Source organism: Carlito syrichta, unplaced genomic scaffold (assembly GCF_000164805.1).
Source record: "Carlito syrichta isolate Samal-C Ts95f unplaced genomic scaffold, Tarsius_syrichta-2.0.1 Scaffold124319, whole genome shotgun sequence".
In the NCBI taxonomy this organism is placed as follows: domain Eukaryota; kingdom Metazoa; phylum Chordata; class Mammalia; order Primates; family Tarsiidae; genus Carlito; species Carlito syrichta.
The window spans coordinates 798,116-820,261 of record NW_007068415.1 but is presented as its reverse complement, the minus strand read 5'-3'; the positions used below and the strand labels follow the sequence as shown (position 1 = coordinate 820,261).

Sequence of the window (22,146 nt, the reverse complement as noted above, 5' to 3'; positions counted from 1 at the left end):
TCTATTGGTCTATATGCCTGTTCTTGTACCAATACCAGGATGTTTTGATTATTGTAGTTTTATAATAAAGTTTAAAATCTGGCAGTGTGATACCTCCTACTTTGTTTTTTTTGTTTTGCTTTGTTTTGTTTTTGCTGAGGATTGTTTTGGCTATTCGTGATTGTTTATGTTGCCATATGAATTTCTGTATTGTCATTTCCAGGTCTAAGAAGAATGCTGCTGGTAATTTAATGGGTATTGTGTTACATCTGTAGATTGCCTTGGGTAGGATGGACATCTTAACAATGTTGATTCTTCCAATCTATTAGCATGGAATGTGTTTCCATTTGTTTGTGTTATCTTTGATTTCTTTGAACAATGCTTTGTAGTTTTCATTGTAAAGGTCTTTGACTTCTCTGGTTAGGAAGATGCCAAGGTTTTGTGTGTGTGTGTGTGTGTGTGTGTGTGTGTGTGTGTGTTTGTGTGTGTGACTATTGTGAATGAGATTGTGCTTTTTATTTGGGTTTCTGTTTATTATTGGTGTATAGAAGTGCGACCGCCTTTGCACATTTATTTTATACCCTGAGACTTTGCCAAAGTCCTTTATCAGTGCAAGGAGGTTTTTAACAGATTCTCTTGGGTTTTTGAGGTATAGAATCATGTCATCTGCAAAGAGGAATAACTTAACTTCCTCTTTTCCTATTTGAATACCCCCGATTTCCTTCTCTTGTCTGAACATTGTAGCTAAGACTTCCAATATTATGTTGAACAGGAGGGGTAAGAGTGGGCATCCTTGTCTTGTTCCGAATTTCATGGGAAATGGTTCCCATTTCTGTCTGTTTATCAGTATGTTGGCTATGGAGTTATCTTAAATGGATCTTACTGTTTTGTCATATGTTCCATTTATGCCTAGATGTTTGACGGTTATTATCAAGAAGGAGTGCTGGATTTTATTGAAAGCTTTTTCCTCATGTAATAATATAACCATGTGGTTCTTGATTTTACATCTGTTGATGTATTTAACTATTTTTATGGTCTTGCAGATTTTCAACCAGTCCTTCCAGGTAAATTTTTTTAACCTCATTCTGACTACATGTAGCATCAACATCTCTGAAATTATATGGTTAAAAACAAAACAATGGGTAAAATATTTATTGCATATAAGCTGTATCAAATTTCCTAGGTCCTCACCTTGACAAACTTCAATTAGCCACAGATTTGATCATTGATCACTGGACCCTGTTCAGTAATTTCAGTCTTGCCAGTGTCCCAAAACCATTGGTTGGAGAAATTTTTACAAGATCTCATTCAACACTTAGAAACCTAGACCCAAATTAACCTTTCTGGTAGTTCTCTAAACTTATGCCTCTAAATGTATTTCTGTCTTGTTTTACTCTTTTTCTCCTAGTTACGGTAACAAGATTTCTGATCTCCACTCTTTTTCTTTCTCTCTCCTCCCATCCTCTTCATAATTGCAATGGTAAACTTTTAACTGTGCACATATGATCATGTTATTCCCCTATTAAATCCTTTAAAACTTTTCATTACCTGAAGATAAAATTTAAAATTCTAAACATGGTCTTCAAGATTCTGTATGACTTCATCTATTTCTTCCTTTTACGGTGTCATTTTGAATCACTCCTCTTCTTCTTCTTTTTTTTTTTTTTTAAAGAAATAGGATCTTGTTATGTCATCCAGGCTGGGGTACAGTAAATATTCACAAGTGCAATCATAGTTTACTTCAGCCTCAAACTCCTGACCATTAGCAATCTTCCTGACTCAGTCTCTTGAGTGGCTGGGAGTACAGGCACATGACATGCTGCCAAGCTTTCCTTTTATTATTATTATTATTATTATTACGATTACCAAAAGTGTAATCTAACCACAACTGGCTTTTAAAATGTTTTCCTTGACTGACAAATTCTTCCCTGCCTGTGGTTTTTATGTTTCATAGGCCTATTTTCACAATTTTCCCATTGCTTCTGTTATTTAGGAGTCATTATAATGTCTTTAATGTGGTTTTCTTTTTTATCTTCTTTTTATTTACACTGATTAGGTTTTACAATACTTGCTAAATCCTTGATCTGGCATCTTTCATCAGTTTTAGACATTCTCAACCATTCTCTCTGCTGTTGTTCCACTCTCTCAACTCCTTTCTAGACTCCAATTACGTGTACTTTAGACCTTTTCATTCTGTTCCACATGTTTGTCACACACTTGTCTATATTTTTCTTATCTTTTCAATTTGATGTTTTCTATTGATCTGTATTCCAATTCCGTTATCTCGTCAATTGCAAGTCTAATCTGCTATTAAACACGGCTATTTTTCAGCTCTAAAATTTTTATTCTACTGGGCACAGGGTATCATGTCTATAATCTCAGCACTTTGGAAGGCTGAGGTGAGAGGATTGCTTGAGCTCACGGGTTCAAGACCAGCCAGGGCAACTTGGCGAGACCTCATCTTCAAAAAATTAGCTGGGTACAGTGCACATGCCTGTAGTCACAGCTACTTGGAAGGCTGAGGTGGAAGGATAGCCTAAGCCCAGTAGATCGAGGCTGTGGTGGCCGTGAGCATGCCACTGCATTCCAGCATGGGAGACAGAGTGAGACTCCAACTCAAAAAAAAAAATTATTCAATTTTTAAAATAGTATTTAATTATCTGGCAAAATTTTCCACCTTTTTATTTCTCCATAATTTTATCTCTTTTCTTGGACACCTTAATCATAATTATTTTTTGATAATAAAAGTTCTTATCTGCTATCACCACTATTTGGATTGCTGTAAGTTCATTTTTAATTTCTTATGTTTTCTAAATGTTCATATAAGTCTGTCTTTTAGCATGTCTAGAATATATGACTAAATGCTGGGCATTAGACATTTAAAAACCATAGATAACTTAAATTATTATATACTCTCCCATCTTCCTCTGGGGAGATATATTGAGGCTGATATCCCTAATGTAATCAGTAACATCTGGGTTGAGCTTTTGATAATATTTTTGTCTACTATTGACTTTCTCTTTTTCCTAGGGCATACACTCTAGGGTTTTTAAATGTATGTCTTGCCCCTTTTTGTGAAAGGTCTGGTACTCTAATCCTTGTTCTCTCAGCACAATGAAACTATTGAAAACTCTACTATGTTTTTCAGAAACTTTCTTCTTAGCCTATAAACTGGTCATGTGTCAGGCATATGTTTCTCACAGCTTTTCTCCTTGTCAGGATCTTTGTCCTATAGGTTTCTCTCTCTCTCTCTTTTATTTCGGCCTTGCAAGGCCACTAACATCTCTCCTGAGTTCTCTGTCCTCCACTAGTGACTGTCTGCCCAGGCAAAGACCACATTTTTAGGCCTTTGCGGAGAAACACACACCCACCTCTTTACCATTCCCTTTTCTCCAGACTTCTGCCCCCCTTCGCTCTTCTTGGTTTAGCAGATCTTTGATGCCTTTAAACATTTTATGTGACTTTTCTAGTCTCAAAAGAAACTCTGGCCTGATGCAAGCTATCTCAGTCTATCATAACAGAAAATTTGCTTCAGCTTCAGTGATTTTTCTTTTATTGGTATGCCTCTTACCTCACTCTTGACCTGGCTTCTTCTGTATGCCTTCCTCCCAGAAACTATTTACTAATTCTTCAATCAATATTAAGACTTGCTGTCTAATTTTTTCCCAGTACCTTATACTTTCCATCCATAGTACACAAGTTCTGTTATTGTGTTATTTGTCTAATGCTTCCCTGACCAAATTTTAAGATCCAAGAGAATAGAGACCATTGTACTTTGTGAGTGTGAGCATGTATGTGTATGTTCTTTCCCAGGGTCTATTATAGACTTTGGCAGATGGTAGGTTTTGTGATCCTGACTTTTATGTTGGACATCTACACAATAACTCAGTTCCCTAACTAATCAACACTTTTGTGCTTTATACTCTACCTCCCAGGACGTGGCATCAAACATCTAAAGCAGTAGTTTTCTATTCTTCCTGAAGACATAGTTTTAGTAAGCAAAGCATTTATAAATTAGAAAAATTTAAAAATACTCTGCTCCATTTATGAGGCCAGGCATGGTGACTCACACCTGTAACTCCAGCACTTTGAGGCTGAGGCGAGAGGATCTCTTGAGGCCAGGAGTTCAAGACCAGCCTGGTCAACATAGCAAGACCTTGTCTATACAAAAAATAAAAAAAATTAGCCAGGCATGTTTGTGCCTATAGTCCCAGCTACTCAGGAGACTGAGGCAGAAGGATTGCCTGAGCCCAGAGTTTGAGGCTGCGATGAGCCATGATCATGCCACTGCACTCCAATCTGAGTGACAGAGTAAGACCCCTACTCAAAATGTATATATATATTCTGCTCCATGTGTAATAAATACTCTGTTTCATGTTGGATAAAAAAACTAATACATGTAGCAAAGACAGTTAACTGCCCAATATGTGTAGGTTTTTTCCCATAGTATAGAATTGACTTTGGTGAGCCCATACAGCAAATCACCCCATTGAAATGCAAACAGAACTTCTGTGAGTTGCTCTTACACAAAGTTATTTAAAGATCACTCTGAGGTTTAGGGAGCTGGAACCCCAAGACTGATGGAACCAGTTTTCCTGATAACATCTGGGTGAATCCCTACATTTCCTGTCACAAGAGAAAGGAGGAAATACCCATTTTGTTGAGCTACTGAAACACAAGGTTTATTTGTCACAACAGCAAACATTCTCAAACTAATACAAAGATGAATTCTTTGAACTGAGTGCTACCAGAACAAAAACCTCATGTTCATGATATTGGTTCAAAGGTCAGGAGGCAGTCTGCAAAGAAATGGATATAACAGACTAGAAAGATAGAAACACATGTTACACAGTGTCAAACCATTTGGTCAAATTGTTACCAGCAGAACTTTATAAGCAAACTACATGGCTATCAAACTTACCACTCTGTCTAAAACAAGAGATTTAAAAAAATCCATAATGAAGATACTGTGTTATGGTTCTTTCTTGTTTGATTCAGTGAAGTGTTACAAGAGAATTGCCTCATGTAAGAATGAATGAAAAGTTCAGCCCTATGGTAGATATTATTTTAAGAGGGCTACACTCCCAAATAAGTTTATAATTTCAGATGTCCCTAAGGCAGCTAATAATAAGAGAATGGAAAGAGAGAGAACAGTAAGAAAGAAAAAAACAAAACAAAACAAAACAGAGTCAACTGGAGTATTATGTCTTGGACAGAACTTTGAGTGTGATTATTGTAACTTAGTACTAACAAAAGTAATTTGATCAGAAGCCTCTAAATTTCAAGAGAATTCTACTGTTAAAAACAAAACATTCTGGCTTTATAATAAAAACCTGCTGGCTGGGTGTGGTGGCTCATGCCTATAATCCCAGCACTTTGGGAGGCCTAGTTGAGAGGATTGCCTGAGCCCACAGGTTTGAGATCAGCCTGGGCAACCTGGTGAGACCTCATTTCTACAATAAATCAAAAAATTAGCTGGGCGTGGTAGCACATGCCTGTGGCTCCAGCTACTTGGAAACCTGAGGGGGAAGGATCACTTGAGCCCAGCAGGTAGAGTCTGTAATGGCCGTGAGCATGCCACTGTACTCTGGCCTGCGTGCCAGAGTGAAACTCTGACTTAAAAAAATAAAAAAATAAATGAATAAATAAAAGCCTGAAAAAATATATTTGTTTATATTATATATGTTTCTATATATTTATATATATATAATATTCAAAATTTATGTAGCTCCCAAGGAAGGCACATGAGTTTCCTATTGATGTTGCTGCTACAAGTCACCAAAAATACAGTGACTTACAATGACACAAATTTATTATTTTTTAGTTCAATAGGTCAGAAATCCAAAATAGGTCTCACTGAGCTAAAAACAAAATTCCAGCAGGGATGCACACTTCCTGGAGCCTCTAGGAGAAAATCTGTTTGCCTTTCACAACCTCTAGAGAACACTGCATTCCTTAGCTCGTGGGTGGCCTTTTAAAGTCAGCAATGGTGGGCTGAGTCCTTTTCATACTCCGTTATACTGACACTGACTGTTCTGCCTCTTTTTTTCAGATTCTTTTGATTATATTGGGCCTGCCCAGATAATGCAGAATCACATCCCCATCTCAAGGTCAGATTGAAATCTTAATTCCCCCTTGCTATATAATATGACAGATTCACAGGTTCCAAGGATTAGGATGTGAACCTTCATGGGGGGCTTATTTTTCTCCACTGTACACTGAGAAGCAGCCATGGAGAATAATGGACAAAGATAAATCTCCCATAATTGAAACATGCAACCATGAAAAAATAATAGACAAGAAAATCCGTCTCAGAGAGAGAAATCAGGGTTTTGTAGAACGTCTTCAATAATAGCAATCTTCACTATGCTCAACAAGATTTTGTCATTGCTAAGGAACAGTAACTGCTGTATTTTTACATCATAGCCCCTTTTACAAATGGAAATTGTTGTAGCAATCCTTTCACTGCCCAGCCTTTATAATGTAGACTAGTGGTGAAGGGAGGGGTAGGAAACTTCTTACCCCTTTGAATCATGAGGAGCCATATTTAGGTGAGGGAGAGAACTGTGCATTACGTAGAGATCTCTGATATGGAGCTGGATAGGGATGGGGCTGAAACTTAGTTTAGAAGTGAGAGCGGCCAGGCATGGTGGCACTCTGGGAGGCCAACACGAAAGAATTACTTGAGCCTAGAAGTTTGAGACTGGCCAGGGCAATACAGCAAGACCTTGTCTATAAAAAATTTTAAAAAGTGTATTTTTTAAAAAAAGGACAAAATGAAGAGTGTCCTCTGTGTGGGAAGAAAGAAGCACAGATGTGTGATGGTCAGAGGATTGCCTGTGTAGGAGACAGCTAACCTGCTACCAAAATTTATGTCCCAGCTTCTGTAATATTTATGGGAAGTTACTGGTTTGGCAGGGACCTCATTTGTCAACCTATATTTGCATCTACATGGGGCTATGGGACTAATTTACCCCAAGGGAATGGAAGTAGAAGTGATTCAAACCATTAAGTTGATATTTCTTATCTGGTCTCCCTTTCTCCTTTTCTCCCTAGGCAAAGTACTCCAAGACACTAGGGACCCGAGGAACCACAAGAAGGAAAGAATCTGGGTCCTTGAATTACCACTAGGAGAAATCTGCCTGGTAAAAATGCAAGCCTGCTCTGGAGTATTAAGTAAGAAAAACTTAATTTTCTTCTATGTTGAACCATTGATTCTTAAGGGTTTATTTGCCACAGAAATCAGTGCTAACCTAATAAACAATTACCTACATAATGAGAAAAAAATCTCTATCACCCAGCTAATTTTTTTATTTCATTGTAGAGACGAGGTCTCACCAAGTTACCCAGGCTGGTCTCAAATCCCTGGGCTCAGGCAATCCTCTTGCCTCTGCTTCCCAAAGTCCTGGGACTACAGGTGTGAGCCATCACACCTGGTTTTATAAAATTTTTAAAAACCTTTAGAGTGGGTTCAACTTCCCCCAGTAAGATACCAAAATTTATGAAAACCATAGCATGAGTGCATAGTTAGTTCTGAGACTATTTTAATCAGTGCTAAAATTTGTATCTAGTTACAGAAATGTCTATTTTGTTGAATATTTCTTTAAAGATAAGAACTAAATAAAAGATATTATTTGATGTAATTTAGCATGATCCTCAATTTTTAAGAGTCTTTGTTACATTAAGGTATACGTAAATATAATCCTGTCATATTACCTCCAAGGCTGGAATTATTTTTGTATTAATGAGAAAATTGTCACTGTTTTTTATTTTTTTTGGTAGAGACAAGGGTTTGTTGCCCCAAAATTTTTGAATAAATTACTATTCACAACAGTATTTTTTTAAATATAAAAGTGATATAATTAGAACCAAATTCTATGGTTGATAACACTTGGAAATATTGAGCATATCATGACAAGAATTAACCCATTTAGCTTTATAAATGATTACTAATGTAGTTATATCATATAAAAGTGATATAATTAGAACCAAATTCTATGGTTGATAACACTTGGAAATATTGAGCATATCATGACAAGAATTAACCCATTTAGCTTTATAAATGATTACTAATGTAGTTATATCATTTCAGAGGTTTAATTTCCTTAACAATATCAAGGTAGTTTAATTATGTTGCTTATACTTTAATAATTGGCTTGCCAGTTCACACAATCTGGTTCTGAATGTGCCAATGAATTATCCAATGTTTATAATCACAATGCAGTGTTTCTTTCAATTTCCTTTTTCTTTAAATTATAGAGATGGAATCTTGCTATGTTGCCCAGGCTGGTCATAAACTCCTGGCCTCAAGCAATCCTCCCATCTCTGCTTCCCCAAAGGCTGGCATTATAAGTATAAGCCACCACGTTCAGACTGCAGTGTTTCTTATAAAATATTGTGTGTATATATATGGTTTTGGAAATGTTTTTCATAATTCATTATGTTAACAAAATTCCAAATGAAAATCATACATGTTATAAGACCCAATCCATGTATTTAACAGTGTCAGTCTCTGCACTGGTGTTTCTGTTTATTCATATTAGTTGACAAAATAGAAATTAAGAACTCAAGCATTTGTCTCCAGATGATACAGATTTCCTTGGAAAACTCAGGAAGTTGAAAGAAGAGGAAGGCTGAACTACAATTCTGTACTTTCTCTATTGAATCATTTTTCTTTCCATAACCACATTTTCTTTAAAGTAGCCAGATAACTTTTCTGCCCAAGGCATTAAGACCATTTCCAAAATAGTTTTGTTTATATTTAGTTTTTGTTCTTTGAAAGGATTCTGTGACTGATATGAAGCTAAGTCTTAGTAGAAATAGTGAAAATAAATAAAATTGTCATTTAATGTCACATAAAGTAGACTTGAGAAACATCTAAGACTATGTGTAAAGTATTTTTTTTTTTTTTTGAGTTGGAGTCTCACTCTGTCGCCCAGACTGGAGAGCAGTGGCCGCTCCCGGCCACCGCAGCCTCGACCTGCTGGGCTCCGGCGATCCTTCCACCTCAGCCTTCCAAGTAGCTGGAACTACAGGCGAGCATGTGCTACCACATCTGGCTAATTTTTTGATTTATTGTAGAGATGAGGTCTCACCAAGTTGCCCAGGCGGGCCTCGAACCTGCAGGCTCAGGCAATCCACTCACCTCAGCCTCCCAAGATGAGGGATTACAGGCTGAGCCACTGAGCCTGGCAACTATTCTTACTAATAACATTTTCTTGTTGATTATTGCTCATGCTAATTGATTCATGGTAAGTTAAATAAAATATCCTAGATCATTCAATTTAAAATATTTACATTGAATCAAATCTATATTGATTTTCATACCAAAGCCAGAATAACTTTTGGGTTAATAGAGTCTGGAAATCTCCTTTCAAGGTGACAGCTAATTTATCTAATAACCTGATACTTGAAAATAGCAAATGGATATTTATGTGCTTGTGGGAGAGGTGCTTCTGCCCAGAGGGTGTGTACATTTGAATGTACTTCTTAACAAATCTAGTATAATAAGTTTGGTTGTAGAGTTTTAAATCAAGTAGTAGAGGAAGATGGCCTTGAGGAGTACATGTTTTGGGAAGAATGAGATCTTTAACGTATCCCCAGGTGGACTTCCAACTTGGTCTCACATATTGCTGGAGCTATTTTCAGCACATGCTAGTATCAGTGGTCTTTATACATGAAATGGAACAGCTCATCTGACTGGAAATTTAGTTCAAAAATTGGTGTTAACAGTAACACCTGATAATAAAGCTCACCTCACTGAATCACCATTCTCATCATGTACGAAGATGATCCCCAGTGTCAAGAGCTTTGCCCTAAGTTCGTTTATTGGCTTACAAATTTGAATAATGTATCATTTCCTTTTATATCTTTTTCTCCGTTTTCCTAGCCCACTTCACATCATATCCCATTCATAAATACTCACTTAATTAATGACATACATATATACAAGTGGTTCTTAGTATATTCCCCTGATCAACAGAATCAGTATCACTTGCAAAACAGTTAGATGTAAATTATTGGGCCTCACACTCAGACCTACTGAATTAAAAACTCAGGATTTTGGCACTTGTGATCTGTGATTTAAGAAGTCTTCTGGCCGGGCATGGTGGCTGAAGCCTATGATCCCAGCACTTTGGGAGGCTGAGGTAAGAGGATTGCCTGAGCCCATGAGTTCAAAACCAGATTGGGCAATTTGGCGAGACCTTATCTCTACAATAAATCAGAAAAGTAGCAGACATGGGTTTGCATGCCTGCAGTTCCAGCTACTGGGAAGGCTGAGGTGGAAAGATCACCTGAGCCCAGCAGGTTGAGGCTGCAGTGGCTGTGCTGCACTCCAGCCTGGACAACAGAGTGAGACTCCTACTCAAAAAAAAAAAAAAAAAAAAAAGAAGAAGAAGAAGAAGAAGAAGTCTCTCAGGTATTTATGATGATGTTGAAACTGGAGAACCACTAACATGTATGAATGACACTGTAGTTTCAAAGTTACAACCATAGACTTTTCCTGTCATTTTCTACCAGTGTTACTTAGTACAACCTCTATTTCACTTTCCTGGTGCTGAATATGTCCTTTGACACTGCTTAGAAGAGGACAAATTCCCATGTCTACAAACCTCCCCCTGCCCCAGGAATCAATCTTGGCTCGTAGAAGAATAATTAGAATATATTTCACTTACACTGGATTTACTTTAAAGAGTCAAATTAATAAATTTTTATTAATTTTTCTTGTGTATGCACCTTTCTTTCTTTCATAATATATTTCTTGTGTGCCAATTATGGCCCAGGTACTTGATTAAAGGAAACACTGTCTACACGATGTGCAGTCAAGCAGTTGTACCAAACAATTAAAGTGTATGATTCAATGGTTTTTAGTATATTTACAGAGCTATATAACTATCACAAAAAACAATTTTAGAACATATTATCACCCCAAAAAGAAACTCCATTCCTATTAGCAGTCAGTCCCCTTTCTCCCCAACATCCCACCTCAGTCATGCAAAGTGTTCATGCTAATTTATTCATGGTAAGTAAAATCTATAGATTTGCCTAGCTGGGACATTTCATATAATGGGAATTATACTATATGTGGGCTTTCATGAGTGGCTTCTTTCACACATGTTTTTACGGTTCATTCATATTGTGGCATGTATCAGTAAATCATTTTTATTGCCAAATAAAATTCCATTAAATGGATATACCATATTTCATTGATCCATTCATCAGTTGATGGACATTGGGCTTGTTCCTACTAGTGAATATTGCTGCTATGAACATTTCATGTAGATGTCTTAATGGGAACTCATGTTTTCATCTCTCTTGGGTAAATATCTAGGAGTGGAATTGTTGGGTCATATGATAACTCTATGTTTAACATATTCCAAAGCAGCTACTCTATTTTTGCATTCTCATCAGCAATGTAATTTATAAGTGTTCTTGATCTAGAATTCTGGACACAAGTTTCAAGTTTTACATTTTTAAAAATATAACAAAGGGCATTACACATCCTAAAACTGAAAAATAAGTTGATGTCTCATATAAATGTTTATATATAATATACAAACACTCACATTTAACCCAACTTCTGGGTAGCAAGTAAAAATATACATAAATTTATGAGCACATGATTCCTATCAGAATATTTGATTCTTAGTAAGTTACTAACAAATGATTTTAAAATTAATACAAAATGAATGGATGACTGACTGAAATACACGTATAAATGAATGAATAAAATCATACAACTAAGTTTCTAGTTTGCACATCACAAAATGGTGAGTTCTTTAGGTTTTCACTATGCATTTACATATATTTGCTACGTGCGTGAAAAAGGTAATTCGGCTTTTTTTCTTAATGAAATACAATAAAGCACTCTTAACACTATTAATGAAAATAAAAGACCATCGGCCCACATCAATCAAGTGATATTTCCAAAGTTATTAATTTAAATATTATTTGAAGTCCATTAGACTCTATGACAAGAAATGATGGTTCTAGAACCAGCAATTAAAACTAAGTAGAAATCCGAATGGATGCTCAGGTTTCTAGTTAAAACCCATATGTTCTTTCTATGAGAAAATTCACTGTATTTCAAAACACTGTTATAAAAATAATCGTTTGGGCCAGGCTCAGTGGCTAGGCCTATAACCCCAGCACTTTGGGAGGCCAAGGCAAGTAGGTTGCCTGAGCCTGCCAGTTCGAGACCAGCCCAGGCAACATGGCGAGACCTCGTATCTACAATAAATCAAAAATTAGCCAGGTGTGGTAGTGTGCACCTACAGTTCCATATTTCTGTTTCTAATGATTTCAGGAGTTTCTAACGATTTCAAGAGTTACGCTGGGGTGGCCGTGAGTGTGACACTGCACTGCAGCCTGGGCAACAGAGTGAGACTCTAACTCAAAAATAATAATAATCACCATTTGAAACATGTTATAAGTTGGTGATTACTATTATTATTGTAGTTTTTAGGAAATACCTTTATTTACGTTAAAAAAACTCTCCTAGGAGAATGCACTTAAATCAGGTAGCTGTCTTTTCATTGAGAAATAAAATGATACTCTCTTCACATATCTGTACATTTGAGGATTTAATAGAAGATATCACAACGAAATGCATTTAGTTGTAGACTTTATTGATCTGATTTTTCTGGTATTGTCATATTCACTTTTTAAAAGCTTCTTATTTACTTGATCAAGGTGAGACTGTTTTAGTTCTAGAAAATGTTTCTCTTTTTCTGATCTACATTGAAAGGGGAAAATAATCAGTAGTATGAAGGTGTCCTACTGAGGTATTGCTGTTTATAGAAGAACAGTACAAGAAGCAATAAATAGCTCTAGCCAGTGATTAAATGTAGACGCAGAGTTGATGTATCTGATGAATGCAAATATCGTTTATAACCTCACATACTTCAATATCATAAATACTGTTCTCGTCCTACAAGTAAAAAGATGACAACATAAAATAAACTCCATACAGATACATAAATGATACAAATAAAGAAATAAATATATGTGCCAATCTGAATTATAATTTTATTTTTTCTTATGAATCTATCACACGAAATCCAAATGATTATAATTTTGTTCCTGTAAATTTAAATACAAGCTTTTTATAGTGAATAAGTGCTTAAGATGGACTATTAGGAAGCAAGAGACTAAGGTTTTATATACAGAAAAACCCTGGTCATTAGGACTCAGGTTGACTTAAGTGTCAAAGTCATTAAAATTTGTATAACATGAATGCTAAGTTGAATTGCTGTTCAGCACATGTCTATATAATCAATATATTTAGGGCTCATCAATTACCTTCCCAATTTAGATGTGTAATGGTTGATCTTTTAAAATAATAGTGAAAAATCTTTCTACAATACTATACTAAAGTCGCTAGAATATATACTTTAAATGGGTGAATTGTGTGGCATGCATATTGCATATCAATAAAGTTGTCAAAATTGGAAAAAAAACTATCACAGTATTATTCCCTTTTTTAAAAAATTGAAAACTGAGGCTCAGGAAGGCTCAGTAACTCAGTGTACATCTCTGAACTACTAAATATTCTGAGCAAAAGGAAGACCATATGGCATAGTGATTAAGAGTCAGGGCACCTGAGGAAGAGTGCCTAGATTCGAGTTTTAACTCTGCTTTTTTATAAATACCGGAGGTAACTTTTGTAGTTAGACGTGTTTTTCTGTTTCTAACACACCACTGCAATGTCAGCATACTTATCCATAGTTAGGGAGGAGTTTCTAATGATTTCAAGAGTCAACAGAAAATCTGGGATCAAGAATTTGAGTAATCGATGCAGGCCTAATATGTGAATAATTCAAGTTTTCTTGTTAATAACAAACTAATATAAGACATGGGAAGGAACCTGAGACAGGTGACACTTAATCTAGGGTCCTGAACATTTTCTAAACGTGAGCAATTTCTCAGGTGAGAACACAATCATTGAAGCAGCTAAGTCACTGTTGCCCTTTCTTCCTAATACCATTTACACCTTCCAATTGTTGTTCACAAATTTTTCTGACAAAATGTAAAGGGAGAAATGAGGGCTCTGAAATTTGAAAATAAAAAGAATGTAGTTTCATCAAAGTTCATGAGTGACTTGCTATAAAAATTTGTTATATACAAGTAAATATTTTCTATGGAATAGATGATGAACTTTTCCCTAGTTCGTTGACATATTCTAATGTCAAATGATCAGATTTGCTGCTTTTAGGTACATTAAATGCATAAGGAATTTGCAAATTTACATTACAGTATTTGTATCTGATATAATGCCTTAAATATCACTTACTTTTTGATTTAAAAAAGTGGTTAAATAGTAACATTAAGCAACCTGTTCTACTTTTAAATTAGAAAAAGTATCTGCCTGGGTGCAGTGGCTCATGTCTATAACCCCAACACTTTGGGAGGTCACGGTGAGAGGACTGCCTGAGTTCATGGGTCCGAGACCAGAATGGGAACTTGGTGAGACCTTGTCTCTACAATAAATCAAAAAATTAGCCCGGTGTGATGGTGCGTGCCTGTAATTCCAGCTACTTGGAAATCTGAGGCAGAAGGATCACCTGAGCCCAGCAGGTTGAGGCTGCAGTGGCCGTGAGCATTCCACTGCACTCCAACCTGAGTGACAGAGTGAGACTCCTACTCAAAAGAAAAGAAAAGAAACAATCTTGAACAATTACTTAAATTTTCTACAAAACCAAGGGATATTGAAGATTATGCATATTTGTCTAACAATACAAATATTAGTTGATTGAATATTGAAGTAAATTGAATTGTCCCACTATTTTGTCTCATTTATGCTACTAGTTTCTTTTGGCCTTTATGTTTCTTGCAGTTTCTGCTTTACCTCTTTCCTCTTTGCATTGTAATTACCTGTGTTATATCAACAAATTCATCCTTTTCTTCACATTGTTTCTCCTTCATGTTTCCATTTTCTCTACTCTGGAAAATTTCTCTTTGCTTTCCCTACTTTTTCTACTTCCTTTTCTCTTTATTACTTAAAAAATCCCTCTTTTAGTAATGTATTAAAGACGATCAACTATTGCCTGTTGGAGAAGAAACAGATCAAAAGAAAGGGTGGAGAAGGGGCAGAGTGGACTGGTCAAATTAACTTGGGGAAGAGCAGGAAAAAAACAACAGAACTGGCTTCTGTTCCTGAACACTAAAGGGCCATGGGCATTTGTTAATGCTTCAGTTGAAATGTGGACACAGTGTTGTAGCTAGGTTTATGGTGATAGTTCATCTTTGATAAGTATGGTGTTGTTCAAAGGGAAAAGTTTTATATATTTTGAGAAATAAAAATAAAGTGCAAAGGAAATGTATATGCAATTGAATACACAGGAAATTAAAAGAACTCTAATAATCATTTGAAAAGCATCAAGTCTTGCATATAAGGAATTTTCAGATACTAACAGAGAAAGACAAAGAAGTGACTGGATATATATGGTTCTCCCAACCAAAATCACACTTGCTCTTGTTACAAATAATGACCATGAATCATATGTGAAATGATACAATTAAACAGAGTTATGATCATTATTGACACCTAGGTTATTAAATGTTACTGAAATATAATAAACAAAATTCTTCATTTTAGAGTCATTCTTTTGATATTTTACTTCATTTTATTTTTGAGACAGGGTTTCACTCTGCCACCCAGGCTGGAGTGCAGAAGCACCATCATTGCTCACTGCAGCCTTGGACTCCTGGGCTCAGGCGGTCCTCCCTCCTCAGCTTCCTGAGTAGCTAGGACTATAGGTGTGTGCCACCACGTCCAGTCCAGCTCATTTGACATTTTAAAGTTATGCATTTGGCTGTTTAGTTTAAACTAACTAGAAATTAATCTGCCAGTATCCTGATAGTATAAAATACGTCCACAATAATGAATGATGTCTTGGCAAACAATAGATTGATCTCTGTGCAACAGAAAGACTTGTAGCAACATCTAGGTAATAAAAACCCTCAGCTTGAAACTCAAGACTCAGTTTATTGTTTTACTTTGGATTGCCTTCATCCAGGTTTGCAACTTTATTAAATCAACTCTTTTTTTTCTATCTATGGGCATTCTGAGAGAATCATATTATTAAAGAAGTACAGAATGGGTCACCGTAGAGTCAAATTTAAAGAATTGTGAATAAGAAAAAAAAAATCGATATCAATTCCAGCTGTAGACAACACAAGCCATTTCTAGAACATAATTGTTTACATCTTTGTCCTTAAAGGTATAAAATGTTTAAATACTATTAAGCAGATTATAAATTAGCTGGGTGTAGTGGCACACTTCTATAGTCCCAGCTACTCAAGATGCTGAGGTAGAAGGATCACCTGAGTCCAAGGGGTCAAGGCTGTGGTGAGCCATGATCATGCCACTGCAATCTAGTGTGGGTGTCAATGGGAGACCCTGACTCAAAAAAAAAAAAGATTATATAAACACAAGAGAGCATTAGATAACATACAACATATCCTTTAGGTGACTGATTAGGCATCACAGTATTTTTTTCCCCCAAATTATCAGGAACCCTTAGGAATCACACTCCATTACCTTACACATCTTAAAGAAAATATTATTACTGGAAAATATTTGCTCTATATTGATTTTCAAATGTTTCCAGATACCAAACTTAAAGTTTTACATCTCCCTTCTGTGATAGATGACAATAACATGATCTCTATTTTACTCATCTGTCAATGGAATATAGGCTTTTAACTGCAAGTTCACTGCTATGTCCAGATAGTCATGTATTCTTTGTAGTAACGGTAGGCATTTAAATCATATAAATCTGAACTATGTGGCTACAAAAATAAAATGACTCTTTTCTTGTTTATTTTCCCATGCTTATTGTAGCGGGAGAAACTCCCTAGCAACACTATTTTGTGGTACTCCTATGGTCACCCATCTAATAGACTAGCTTAATATTAACTGTAGCCTACTACAATGAATTATACTATTCAGGAGGTGAATTTTACCCATAACATATCCAAATTCTTATAGAAATAGGCTAGGTCATAACGGTATTTTGCTAGGTCATAATGGTGTTTTGCTGTGTTTAAATAATATTAAAAAAACCTAGTTACAGAAGGATAATATTAATAGATGACCTCTCCCCTCCCCTCTTAGGGAAGGTTACAACCGTAAAATTCAAAACATTAGAAAGAGTGCCAGCAGTTTTTAAGTTTTGCCCTTCCAGCTTTTTTTTTTGGTCTACCTTTTATTAACCACTTCCCATTGCATTTCATTGCTAGTGAATGTTTGGATAAATAATGGAATTCTCTACTTTCTTCTGTGTATGTAGGCCTATGTGAGTGGATTCCACATACTTTTCTGCTGTAACTGACGGTTAAAAAAATCCAGCTCTATTTATGAAGTGAAGAAGGATCTTACTATGAAATAGGATTTTAGAGTTCAATTAAAAAAAAAAAAGGAAGTCATGTTGTAGATCTTGAATTTTTCTGAAATGTAATTTTTTAATGTGGGAGGAGAGAAAACAAAAATAAAACAAGAAAAAGAAACTGAATAAAAAATTCCACGATTAGCAGAGATTCAAAATAGAATAACCCAGAAGCTACTCTTGGTTCAAAATATGATGGGATTTTAAAATATAACAGCTAATTTTCCTAAATAATTAAATTAGTGTTAAGTTTGCCAATATGGGACTCTGATGGAAAAATAATGAACTTTCAATAAATACTTGCTTAATGTTACTTTGTGTCTACTTAGAAAAGGTATTTATTTCCTCAAAAATTTAATACTTTGTGCTCAGACACATCTCGCAGATCACCTACCAGCGACCTGGCCACACTTTTTAATGAAATTGTGAAAATTGAATCACTTCATATTAAATAGCATAGCGCTGGAAAAATTATTTCATTGTAATGATATTTGGCTTATCACAGAATTCTGGACATTGAGGTATTTATTTATGACAAAATATCAAAATTTTATATCTTATATTTTTCTAATGTGTGGTAACGTGAGACAGTCACTGACATGTATTACAGGTTCATTGATATGTGCTGTGCAATATAGTAATTTTTTTGATGTCTTCAACCTAATATTTTTCTATTTGAGCAGACAATGCCGTTTCATCTTCTTCTTCCCACATTTTGAAGATGTGGAAGGACACACTCGTGATTCTTGAAAACCACTTCTCAACTGATTGATCATATTTCAGCATATATTACATCTCTTCATTTGCTTTTTCATGCCATTTGAATGGAAAACTTCAAGAAAACACACATTTTGGAAAAATCTGTTTGGGTACAAGTTTGTCCTATATAATCACCAGCAATCGCTTTATGACACCAAGTAGCCAGCTAGATTTATAATGTCCCCTTGGAGGAGACATGGAGTCAAAGGGTTAATGCTGGCTGGGTTGGGTGGCTCTCCTATAATCTCAGCATTTTGGGAGGTTGAGATGGGAGGAGGATGGCTTGACCTTAGAAGTTTGAGACCAGTCCGGGCAATATCATGAGACTTCGTCTTTAAAGAAAAAAAAAAATTAGCTGGGCATGGTGGTGTGTGCCTGTAGCCTCAGCTACTTGGAAGGCTGAGGCAGGAGGATCACTTGAGCTCAGGAGGTCAAGACTGTGGTAAGCTGTAATTGCACCATTGCACTCCAGCCTGGGTGACAGAGTGAGACCTCAACTAAAAAAAAAAAAAAGAAAAATGTCAATAGCTGTATTAATGGGCCAAGAAAAAATTTCTTGTAAATAATGGTCTTTTTTGTAGGAATTTTTTGGCCATGTTTCTGAGTTTAGAATAGTTTCTTTTCTATGTTTATTATTTATTTATCTTTATATTTATTTATTTATTTTTGAGTTGGAGTCTCACTCTGTTGCCCATGCTGGAGCACAGCTGCACATTAATGGCCACTGCAGCGTTGACCTGCTGGACTCAGGGAATCCTTCCATATCAATCTTCCAAGTAGCTAGAACTACAGGTATGCATCCTCATGCCCAACTACTTTTTTGATTTACTGTAGAGATGTGGTCTCCCCAAGTTGCCTAGGCTGGTCTCGAACCTGTGGGCTCAGGCAATCCTCTCACCTCAGCTTCCCAAAGTGCTGGATTACAGGCGTGAGCCACTGCGCCCGGCCCTATTTTTATTTTTTAAAAAATTCTTATGAAGGCCTCTAGTGCTACTTTACTTTAAAAATACAGAATATAAACTCTGACTTAAAAATCACTACACACTGTTTAACGATTCTCCTGGGCACTGATACTTCTGAACTGCTTTCTTTCTTATTCCCATCACCCGAAAGTATTCCTTAAGGAGATAAGATAGTTGAAGCTTTCAGTCCATTTGTCTTTAATTTCAGCTTTCTCTGGCACACAGCTTTGTACACATATCATCCCAAGTCATAAGTTTTTGTAATTATGACTCATACAGTATGTTTATCTCAGAGACAAGTCATATACTCCCTATGTGCATATAAGCCAATAAGACCCTTCATCAAGGTTTTTAACCTTAGTTTCCTTAATATATATCAAAAATAAAAAAGAAAATTAATTATATTTTACATTTTGGGAGCCAAGAGTAAATATTTGCCTTCTCATTGTTTGTATATGTCTGTATATGAGAGCAAAGAAGACTGAGAAAGATTAAAATAATTTCAGTTAGGTTACTTTGTCTTATTGTTTCAGCCCAAAATGTTGAAAGAGTTAGATTTAATTTGCTGCGGAAAAAAGCACAGAAAAATAGGTTCATACATACATGCACTCATATAAAAAATAAAATAAAAATAGAACTTAGTGCTATCACTATTCTTAGAAAACAAAAAGAGAGTAAGAATAAACATTTCATGGCTGTCAGGTTCTTATTGTTCTTATTTTTCAACTAATAAAAATGAAATGTATATTAAAAAGCTAAATATTTATATGAATGAACAATTGAGTTAGTCAAAAGTTGCCAGTCACGAATTAACTGTAAGTAAAAGTCACTGTTTGCATGAATTAAATCCTGTTTAAGCTTTCTTCTAGAAATGATTAAAAAACAAAAATCTCCCTCAACAGTTTACTAATTTACTTTCTAAATATTTTTACTTTCTAAAATATTTAGGAGATTCTCCAAAATAACAGAACTGACCCCCCAAAATGCATTGCTATGGCTACAGTTAGTGCAATAGAGATGCATAATGCTATGTTGTGGGAATGGCCTTGTGTTAGCTATTATATATTAAAAGAAACCATTTTGATTATCTTCACGAAAAAGGCTTACGTTGATAAAAAACAATTAATAACAAACCTCACTTTAGGGTATTAAGCAATGATTTAAGCTCTCAGTTGATAGCCACCCCTTTCAGCAAGAATTGTAGAAGTAATATCTTTCTTCAACAGCTTCAGATATTGGAGAACACAGTGCTTCATCAGGGTGAGCCAAAGGAATTGAGATTTGGCTCAAAGGCCAACAAAGTTAATAATGAAGGCTGACTTACCTTCTTTACAAGTTTATTACATTCTTTTATTCTTTAAGCCCGTTCTATAAAATTGGGAACAGTGCACCATAGTAGGAAGTCTGGAGTCACTGCTGAAATAATTGACAGAATATATTGTAATGATATTTTTATGTAGTGAACCTATTATGATACCAACATATCACGTAGACAATAACAGGCATCTAATTCTGTTCTTCTAATTCTCATGCTGGGGAAGAAAATCTGCTTTGAATCATTAAAAATTGAAGAAATGATGGGTTCCACTACTTGGTGATCTAATCTTGAAGTGGAAAGCTATCTTCCGTTGTACAAAATACCCTTCCGAGCTCTAGCTCTCAATCCCATTACCTCCCACTTCATCCCTCATTTGCGCAGCTCCTGCTGCCACACTCTCTACACTAGCATAAAACAAACTAAGTTAAGTCTCGGTGGGGTGCCTTTTGTGAGGCCACTCAGAGTACGAGGAAAGAAACAAAGAGCAAGACAGAGATGCAGAGAACATAAAGAAAACAAATAAGGCACAAAAAAGGGAGAGATCAGTGGGAAAGAAGAAATCACTGGGCTAAGCATCATAAAAATCACATACACACTTTTGAAATGTAGCCAGTCATTATTACTATTAGCAGTCTTTGTTTTGGGAAGTTGCCTTCAGAGAGCTGGAAAACACATTTCGAATTAATACAGGCCTTCCCCCCCCGCCCCCCCATAAGCTCCTCCTGAAACTAAAGACGAGCTAGTTAAAAATCTTAGTCATCCCGATAATTACAGATGTTTTGCAGACGCAGGATGGTCATTTTTCTCATCACGAATTGTGTTCTCTGCACTTCATGTCAAAAGTGTTCTCCTACAGTAGGTACTAAAGGGAGCTTAAGAATTTTAGGTGTTCAAGGAAACCTTTCTACTCTTGGCCCGCCAGGTCCCTCGCGCTGGGCGGGAGAGGCCTAACCGCAGACCCCTCTGTGCCTTCTCGGAGAAGGCCTGAGCATGCCCCGCCACAGCTCCTCCCGAGGGTGGAGGTAAAGCCAGTCCGGCATTGCTACTCCCTGGCTCACTTCCCTCCCTTAATTCCTTCTCCACATTCAGGCGCATGTCGCTGAGTGCCACCTGTTCCTGCTGCTTACCCTTTTCGTGCCTTCACATGGACACAACTGAACTCAACCTGCGACAACCTTGCCAGGCAGGGCAGGCCAGGGGCCAGAGCAGGGCGTTCGGACCCTCCTGGAGGCAGTCCCAACTAGGACGTTACAAAACCCTTCTCGCAGCACTGTTCTCCCTAGATGGAGAATCCGTCCCTCCACCCCTCCGTCCGATTGAACCACAGGACTGGGGAGATTTGACAGCATCAGGTCCTTCTTGTCCGCCCTCAGCCCGGACCTCTAAGGCTCTGTCCTCGCCAGGTGAGCCGAGCCGAGCCGTACCTGGGCGTCGGGCCGCTGGCACAATTAGCACCCAGCCTCGCCGGAGGCTCTAACCTCTGGCACTCCCGGGCAAATAGTGCCACCTGGTAGAGAGTCAATCGTGGTGCCTTAAAATGCGAGAGAAACCCCTCCTACATCTGTTGTCAAATCCCTTCCCGATTCCTAGGCAGGCAGTGGATTCTGCGCCTGGGAGAAGGGCTGGGGAGCGCTGTCTGCTTGTGCAAAAATAGCCCCCGAAGACGCGAGCCAAGTGCTCCGCCGGGAGCCCCTGCAGCCTGTGGCTGCCTTGCGGGCGGCTGGCTGTCCCCAGGGGC

The 22,146-nt window shown here is 36.8% G+C and overlaps 1 pseudogene; it reads right to left on the bottom strand.

Moving 5' to 3' along the window:
* The window catches only part of LOC103249924, a 96,487-nt pseudogene extending 74,984 nt beyond the window's left edge, over nt 1–21,503 (bottom strand).
* Between the last annotated feature and the right edge of the window lie 643 nt (nt 21,504–22,146).